Here is a 10,077-nt window from a genome sequence, read left to right on the forward strand (position 1 = left end):
AGATCGAACCTGACCTGACTCAGAATGTGTCAGTGAGGTGTTTTTAATAATGTAGCAGTGATGTGTTTTTAATAATGTGGCCTTGGCGTGTTTTTAATGATGGAGCAGTGATGTGTTTTAATGATGTGGCCTTGACGTGTTTTTAATGATGGAGCAGTGATGTGTTTTAATAATGTGGCCTTGACGTGTTTTTAATAATGTTGCTGGGAGGTGTTTTTAATAATGTTGCGGTGAGGTGTTTTTCATAATGTGGAAGTGAGGTGTTTTAATACTGTGGCAGTGAGGTGTTTTAATAATGTATCAGTGAGATGTTTTAATAATTGTTCAATGATGCGTTTTTAATCATGTATCAGGGAGGTGTTTTTAATCATGTCGCAGTGAGGTGTTTTAATAATGTGTCAGTGATGTGTTTTAATCATGTATCAGTGAGGTGTTTTTAATAATGTGGAAGTGTGGTGTTTTTAATAATGTATCAGTGAGATGTTTTAATAATGTGTCAGTGAGGTGTTTTAATAATGTGTGAGTGATGTGTTTTAATAATGTGTCAGTGAGGTGTTTTTAATTATGTATCAGTGAGATGTTTTTAATCACGTATCAGTGAGATGTTTTTAATCATGTATCAGTGACGTGTTTTTATAATGTGTCAGTGATGTGTTTTTAATTATGTAGCAGTGATGTGTTTTTAATAATGTGGAAGTGTGGTGTTTTTAATAATGTATCAGTGAGATGTTTTAATAATGTATCAGTGATGTGTTTTTAATAATGCGGCAGTGATGTGTTTTTATAATGTGTCAGTGATGTGTTTTTAATTATGTAGCAGTGATGTGTTTTTATAATGTCAGTGATGTGTTTTTAATCATGTGTGAGTGATGTGTTTTAATAATGTGTCAGTGAGGTGTTTTTAATTATGTATCAGTGAGATGTTTTTAATCATGTGTCAGTGTGGTGTTTTTAATCATGTGGAAGTGAGGTGTTTTTAATCATGTATCAGTGAGGTGTTTTTAATTATGTATCAGTGAGATGTTTTTAATCATGTGTCAGTGTGGTGTTTTTAATCATGTGGAAGTGAGGTGTTTTTAATCATGTATCAGTGAGGTGTTTTTAATAATGTATCAGTGAGATGTTTTAATAATGTCAGTGAGGTGTTTTAATAATGTATCAGTGAGATGTTTTAATAATTGGTCAATGATGCGTTTTTAATCATGTATCAGGGAGGTGTTTTTAATCATGTCGCAGTGAGGTGTTTTAATAATGTGTCAGTGATGTGTTTTAATCATGTATCAGTGAGGTGTTTTTAATAATGTGGCAGTGAGATGTTTTAATAATGTGTCAGTGATGTGTTTTAATCATGTATCAGTGAGATGTTTTTAATAATGTGGCAGTGTGGTGTTTTTAATCATGTGGAAGTGAGGTGTTTTTAATAATGTATCAGTGATGTGTTTTTAATAATGTGTCAGTGATGTGTTTTTAATAATGTGTCAGTGAGGTGTTTTTAATAATGTGTCAGTGAGGTGTTTTTAATAATGCGGCAGTGATGTGTTTTTATAATGTGTCAGTGATGTGTTTTTAATTATGTAGCAGTGATGTGTTTTTATAATGTCAGTGATGTGTTTTTAATCATGTGTCAGTGAGATGTTTTTAATAATGTGTGAGTGATGTGTTTTAATAATGTGTCAGTGAGGTGTTTTTAATCATGTGTCAGTGAGATGTTTTAATAATGTGTCAGTGATGTGTTTTAATCATGTGTCAGTGAGATGTTTTAATAATGTGTCAGTGAGGTGTTTTTAATTATGTATCAGTGAGATGTTTTTAATCATGTGTCAGTGATGTGTTTTTAATCACGTATCAGTGAGATGTTTTTAATCATGTATCAGTGACGTGTTTTTATAATGTGTCAGTGATGTGTTTTTAATTATGTAGCAGTGATGTGTTTTTATAATGTGTCAGTGATGTGTTTTTAATCATGTGTCAGTGAGATGTTTTTAATTATGTATCAGTGAGATGTTTTTAATAATGTGTCAGTGATGTGTTTTTAATCACGTATCAGTGAGATGTTTTAATAATGTGTCAGTGAGATGTTTTTAATAATGTGTCAGTGATGTGTTTTAATCATGTGTCAGTGAGATGTTTTAATAATGTGTCAGTGAGGTGTTTTTAATTATGTATCAGTGAGATGTTTTTAATCATGTGTCAGTGATGTGTTTTTAATCACGTATCAGTGAGATGTTTTAATCATTTATCAGTGAGGTGTTTTAATAATGTGTCAGTGAGGTGTTTTTAATCATGTGTCAGTGAGATGTTTTTAATCATTTATCAGTGAGGTGTTTTAATAATGTGGCGGTGACATGTTTTTTTTTTTAATAATGTGTCAGTGAGGTGTTTTTAATAATGTGGCGTTGATGTGTTTTTTTTCATAATGTGGCAGTGAGGTGTTTTTAATAATGTCACTGAGATATTTTTAATCATGTGGGGGTGAGGTTTTTATTAATATGGCAGTGAGGTGTTTTTAATCATGTGGCATTGAGGTGTTATAAATCATGTTGCATTGACGTGTTTTTAATCATCTTGCTGGGAGGTGTTTTTAATGATGTGGGGGTGAGCTGTTTTTAATAATGTGTCCGTGAGGTGTTTTTAATCATGTGTCAGTGAGGTATTTTTAATCACATATCAGTGTGGTGTTTTTTATAATGTCAGTGAGGTGTTTTTAATAATGTGGCAGTGAGGAGTTTTTAATAATGTATCAGTGAGGTATTTTTAATCACGTATCAGTGAGGTGTTTTTTATCTCAGTGAGGTGTTTTTAATAATGTGGCAGTGAGGTGTTTTTAATAATGTATCAGTGAGGTGTTTTTAATAATGTGGCAGTGAGGTGTTTTTAATAATGTGGCAGTGAGGTGTTTTTAATAATGTATCAGTGAGGTATTTTTAATCACGTATCAGTGTGGTGTTTTTTATAATGTGTCAGTGAGGTGTTTTTAATAATGTGGCAGTGAGGTGTTTTTAATAATGTATCAGTGAGGTGATTTTAATAATGTATCAGTGAGGTGTTTTTAATAATGTGGCAGTGAGGTGTTTTTAATAATGTGGCAGTGAGGTGTTTTTAATAATGTGGCAGTGAGGTGTTTTTAATAATGTGGCAGTGAGGTGTTTTTAATAATGTGGAAGTGAGGTGTTTTTAATAATGTGGCAGTGAGGTATTTTTAATCACGTATCAGTGTGGTGTTTTTTATAATGTGTCAGTGAGGTGTTTTTAATACTGTGGCAGTGAGGTGTTTTTAATAATGTATCAGTGAGGTGATTTTAATAATGTATCAGTGAGGTGTTTTTAATAATGTAGCAATGAGGTGTTTTTAATAATGTATCAGTGAGGTGTTTTTAATAATGTTGCAGTGAGGTGTTTTTAATAATGTGGCAGTGAGGTGTTTTTAATAATGTGGCGGTGATGTTTTTTTTTTTTAATAATGTGTCAATGAGGTGTTTTAATAATGTGGCAGTGAGGTGTTTTTAATAATGTATCAGTGAGATGTTTTTCATCATGTGGGGGTGAGGTGTTTTTGATCATGTGGCAGTGAGGTGTTATAAATCATGTTGCATTGACGTGTTTTTAATCATGTTGCTGGGAGGTGTTATTAATCATGTGGGGGTGAGGTGTTTTTAATAATGTGTCAGTGAGGTTTTTAATAATGTGGCAGAGGCGTTTTTAATAATGTGGTTGTGATGTGTTTTCATCCCCCGCCGCGTGGCGGAAGGGGGATATTGTTGTCACCCGGGTCGTCCCGCTGTCCGTCCGTCCGTCCGGGCGTCAACATTTATAGCTGTGAGTGCGATAACTCATAAACTGTTCGCCATATCGATTTGAAATTTGGGTCACACATGTACCACCTGAAAAGGAAGAACCCTATTGATTTTGGGCATGGCCGGATCCAAGATGGCCGACTGGGGCGGCCATTTTGAAAAAAAATTTTTTGTAATTAATGGAAAACCGCTTTTCTGATTTTAATTATTTTTGGTTACTACGTTCCTCACCCCTGGGGAACTTTTTTGAGATGATGACCAAATGGTGTCTTGTTTCCAATACACCTCTCATTATCTGGAATATGTGTGAACTTTTTCATTCAATGGTGGGGGATTCCCCATCTCTGATGGTATATTTCTCCATTGCCGCCCATGTTAAAATAATGGATTTTTGCATGTCTGCTTGTCTGATGTCCACACAAAGGGTTCAGTACTCTCCACAATCTACCAGAAACTTTGTTTTACATGAGACATGATATTGGGTGCAGTCCAGTGCATGTTCAAAAAGAAATTCACAACAAATTGAAGAGATTTACATTGTGAAAACGGTCAAGTTGAAAGTTTCAAAATGTGCAATCGGTGAAATTCATGTGTGGTTATTTGGCACAGTTACTGTACTTTAAAAATGAATACTCTTGTTTGTTTGTTTTTTTTACATTATTGCAGTGCCATCACATCCTGAACAATGAGTGGCCCTCCAAGATGTGCCGTTTGTCAGGACCCTGCAGAGGGGGGCGGACAGCCACCATCCACACTTCCTGAAAAGAGGAGTGACACCATCAACCGAGCAAGTAAATCCAGAAATGATGACATTTATACATCACCTGGGGAACTGGTTCATCAAGTCTGCCGCAAGAAATATACCAGCCAACAACAAATTGCGAAAGCACTAAAGGAGAAAGAACAAGAGCAAGTTGACAGGCATGTGCGACTCCGCTCAGCTGATGAGGAGGAGTTCCATTATGACAGAGACTGGTCTATTCTGTGGGAGGTCAGCGCATGTTGGGACCAAGAGGAAGAGTTCTGATTGGACTGTATTCCCAGTGAGGACAGTTGAGTTCAAGGCTCTTCTTCTTCTTCTTTCGGCTGCTCCCGTGAGAGGTCGCCACAGCGGATCATGGTTATGATCCGCATAATGATTTGGCACATGTTTTACGCCGGATGCCCTTCCTGGCACAACCCTGGTCGCCTCTTACGACACAGGGATATGGTACACCTATTTTAACCGGGGTATACACCGGCCCAGTACACTGGTACTCACTTCACCGACCTCGGAAGGATGACAGGCTGAGTCAACCCCCTGGTGTATTAATTCAGTGGCCCAACGGGGCTTGAACTCAGGACCTTTTGGATCCCAAGCCGCAGCCATAACCACTGCGCCAACACCAGGCTAGTTGAGTTCAAGGATACGCTCTTGAAATCTTGCAATGAAAGAGGAGATGCCTGGGCAGTCATAATGAAAGCTCGTGTTTTGCATGTGCATTACCTGCATGCTGCAGATGCAGTGTATCACCAAGTGTGCAGCATAAATTTCCGTACCAAGAAGCAAATGCCAGCAGCTCATCAGACCAGCGAAACTGAGGTAAAGAAAATAAAACTGGGTCGGCCACAAGACGAAAAAAGATTTAATGCCTTTCTGGAAGTTGCGAACTTTCTTGAAGAAAATGACAATGAACAGATCACGATCAATGATTTTGTTAGCCGGATGGAAAACAATCTCAAAGGCTCAATGTCAAGCATATGGCCACACGCAAATGAAGTTCAAACTGAAGGAACAGTTTGGTGACAGAATCATCCACACTGAGATTAATGGGAAGCCAAATGTGGTTACCTTCAGAAGCACAGCCAAAGTGATCCTCCAGGACTTTTATACTCACGGAAAAGCTGATCCCGAAACAGAGAAGAAGAGGATTATTGAAACTGCTGCCAAACTTATCAAAAATGACATCAAATCAGTGGAAACATACCATGATGTATATCCTGACTGTGAATCACTGAAGTCTGAAGAGGATGCCATCAACTTTCTTCCAGAAAGCCTCAGGGTTCTACTGAAAGGGTTGCTTGGGATAAAAAAAATGCCGGCATGAAAACTGCCTCCATCGGACAAGCAATCATCCACACGATCCTAAGGTGTGGTACTACATCCCGCCTGTATGGCATTGGAAAAGGAGCCGCCCTCAAGAAATTCACAACCAGCGATGACTTCCGTGAGCAAGCTACAGTGTTTGACACACTGTCAGCTTCCACAGCAGATGTTGTGGCAGCAGGAGAGAATGCTTTGGTCTGCCCATACAATGGTAAGCCTGGGGAGGGACTCAACTCACTATGACACAAGCACTTTTGTGAGAAGGTGGCTACTAGAACTTCTTATGTACAGCCACATAGCCTACCACCTCCCTCTGCAGCAGCAAAGTACCACAGTCTCCGCGTGTACTACCAGGTGCAGCAGTGGAAGGGAACCGTGGATGAACTCCTGCCGCCAGACTGGGGATGGAAAGAAAGTGATGGGGGGGGACTCATCCCTGTCCAAACTGACTAACCACCATCTCCCCAGGAACTCCTGCAGGTCATCAGATGCAGCTGCAAGACAGATTGCAGCAGCCTAAGGTGCACATGCAAGAAGCATGACATTGAGTGCTCTGTTGCATGTAGCAACTGCAAAGGATCAGGGTGTGCAAATTCATTTCAGACTGAATGTGATGACGATGACGATGACGATGATGAAACCAGTGGTTGGGTAACCAGACAACCTAAAATATTATGTTGCCTTGTATAGTATAATAGTGCTGTTACTTTAAAATAATGTCTTCAGAAGCACATGACTTTTTATCGTTACACATCATTAGTTGTGTTGAACATCAGTGCATGCACTATTGAAGTATATATGCTGGGCCATAATAAATAGATTTAAATCATTTAGAGGTCTTATCTGAAGGCACGGGTCATCTCAATAATAAAACCAGACCATCTTCCTCTGGAAATATGTTTCGTATTACATATATAGTTAGAGCGTTGCTAAATATCTCATTATAAAGTCGCAAAAAGTGGTACCAGAGTACGGTTAAGAAACATTTTGGAAAAATAAAACAAAAGTGCAAGTGAGCACAATATATGCCCGAACAAGAAGGTATATACAGAATTGTACTACAACATGGAAAACAGCCTCCTGGTTGCCATGGCAACCACTTTAGATCACTAATGTATGTCGAGACACACTGTCTCCACAGTCTGCAACTATGTACCAAATATGAAACGTGAAAGTTGAAAACTTTGGGAGTTAGAGTGTGGGCGAACGGACGGAAGGATGGACAGACATACATAATACGCCCCGATATATATCGGGCATATTGTTGTAGATTTCCGCCCGTTCGGCATGCGAACGACCGCCTTAGCCCAATTGCGGCCGCACATGCCCACCGAACGCGCAAACTAGTAGCTTCCGGATCAACGCCGAAACCCAGCTCCAAGTGTTTTTAACACACCATAAACCAGCCAATCCCTCTGTCCACGCGCTCCATGGTCGATCGCCGAATTGTCGATTTACCTAATTATTCGCACAGACAGAGATACCCGGAGTTTATGCCTCAATGGGGCCTGCACGAAAATGAGCCGCTTAAGCAGCTCGTTCCTTATGCGATTGCCGAGTGGTTTTATATCGCCAAGTCCCGTCGGACCAGATGTACGTTTTATCGGCTTGATAATCAGCCAGCTAATATTCTGAACGCATCATGGCAGTCAATGGCGGAAAGTGACACAACGAGCAGGTTAACATTCAAACAACAGGGGTATTTATTTTAAATGCACATATGCAATGAATGGGGGGATGGGGACAAGACACGAGCAAAAACCTACAGCCGATGTCGATCACGTACACAATTCTGCACTTAATCAGTTCTACTTTGGTAGACAAGGTGCCACAGACTTTCATCCAAAACCCCAGAAAGAAAGAACCGGGCTCGTGAGCCTTTATAATTACTCGGAGCCGGGATGACCGAAGGGGCTCTGAGAGACCGGGCGGGCTACCTGGCCACCCTCGTGGTGACTCGCTAGGTCCTGGTTCGGCGACCCTCGGTGTCTTTGCCCGGACCCCCGAGCTCCAACTGGCTCCCTTGGTCGTCCGGCCTCCACTGTGGCCTGGCTTAGCCGACGACGCGCTGGAGGAGTGAATGGGTCTCGACTCAGGCCTCCTGGTCGCGCCGGTGAACCCCCAGCGAACCAACTGCCCAAACTCCGAACTCTCCAGCTCTCAACGGGGCGTCTCTCCACTCCCACCGCCAACCGCAAGCCACAAACTCCAGCGCAGCACGAACTCGAAGCAACCAGCTCTCCACTGCTATCCACTGCCTCCGAGCTCCCCATGCCAACTCAAGCGCTCTCCTCAAGCGCTCTTCTCAAGCGCTCCCAACTCCACTCAACTCCAGACTCCAGACGCTCTCCAACGGCCCAGCCCAACTCGCTTCTCGGCGTCCAGCACAGCTCTTTATCGGGTCCGGGGGTGCTCGCTCTTTCACCTTCGACCCTTCACCCCCGGCTGGCTCTGCCCCTCTCACTTCCGATTGGCCAGCTTCTTCAAAGGGTAAGGCCTTTTTGATCCGTTCTTGCCGTCAAACGCGGCCGTGTTGGAAATCACCGTCAAACGCGGCCGTGGGTTGTCGTTGTTGTGACGATGTGTATGTTTTAAAATAAAGATAGAAAAGAATAACGGCTAACTCAAAGATTCACAGCCATGCACACAAACAATTCCCTTTACACATCGGTGGGGATTCTAACCTAAAACACGTACTTATCGAAATAACTGATCTCTGGGGAACCTGAATGATGTTTTGTGAATTTCCACCACCGTAACAGTAGAATAAAAATTTAAAATTACTTTAATTTATAAAAATACATATATTTCCACCACTTGGATTCATTAGACCTTTTTATGTTATAGAGGACACATTTATGAGTAGTGCACAGTTATCAGATTTTCTGTTGCAATTTGTGTGAGGTTCAGTCCTTATTTGTCATACTAGTATGTGCCCGTATATGCGTGGCCATACGTGCAAAAAAAAGAAACAAAAAAAAACTTTCAAACCGCGAACCAGAAACAAACACACAGGCCGTTCCTTCGCTCTCACGTGCCCGTACGTGCGTGGCCATACGTGCAAACAAAAAAAAATAAAAAAATAACTTTAAAACCGTGAGCCAGAAACAACAATCACACAGGCCATTCCTTCGCTTTCGCGTGCCTGTGCGTGGCCGTACGTGCAAACCCAAAAAAAACTTTCAAACAACCACACATGCCGTTCCTTCGCTCTCGCGTGGCCGTACGTGCAAATCAAAAAAAAAAACTTTCAAACAAATACACAGGCAGTTCCTTCGTTCTCGTAAATGACGACTGGATTGGGGCATTGTGTTTATCTATAAATGCGCATCAGAAATCGAGAAATTATTAGAATACAGTAAGTCATCACTATCCGGAAGTCCGTACGTTGTAACCCGTAATGGGGAACACGGCTGAGAATCTCTTCCCTATCGGCCACGCCTACGCAGCAACGTGTCTTGTCATTGGTTGGTAAATAAATGGCCATAACTTGGGAAGCACTTGTCCGATTGATATCAAACCTGGAAAAGGCACATACTCAGGTCCCCAGCAATATACCTGGCAAGTTTCAATTAGATCGGACCCGTGGTTGTCGAGAAACAGCGGTCACAGACACACACACAGACAGACAGACAGACAGACAGACAGACAGACACACAGACAGACACACAGACAGACACATAGACAGACACACACAGAGATTGCTGGAATTATAGACAGATAATGCCTGGACTATTGCCCTTCGTTGCCAAGGACGGCCGTTCACAGGTGATGTGCAAACAACCCAGGAACGTGACTTTTAGTGTAAGAGCTGACCAGATAACTATACTCTGAGATGGCAAGAAAAGATGAGACCACTTGTTCCCCGTAGTCTCGGCAGGAAGTTGATTTGTTCATGAGACCGGCGATAACTCGCCTCATTTTTCTCATAGTCCACCATGGGATCTTTACGTCCACCAACTAATGCTGACAAATCGGACACCCTGCTTAACGTCCATCAGAGGAATGGCACACACACATTGATGCCTCGCCCTGCCTGTGAGACACCAGGATGACGGTTTATAGCTGGCTGGAATTCAAACCCAGTGAGTCGGCATACATTTATGTTGGGGACACATTTAAGTCACAAAATGGCTGCCAGTCAGCCATCTTGGATCAGATCAAAAAAAGGCATGCATATGCAAGCCATCAACAGTA

Source organism: Eptatretus burgeri, chromosome 13, assembly GCF_056783735.1.
Source record: "Eptatretus burgeri isolate ZD-2024b chromosome 13, Ebu_testis_v1, whole genome shotgun sequence".
Taxonomy (NCBI): domain Eukaryota; kingdom Metazoa; phylum Chordata; class Myxini; order Myxiniformes; family Myxinidae; genus Eptatretus; species Eptatretus burgeri.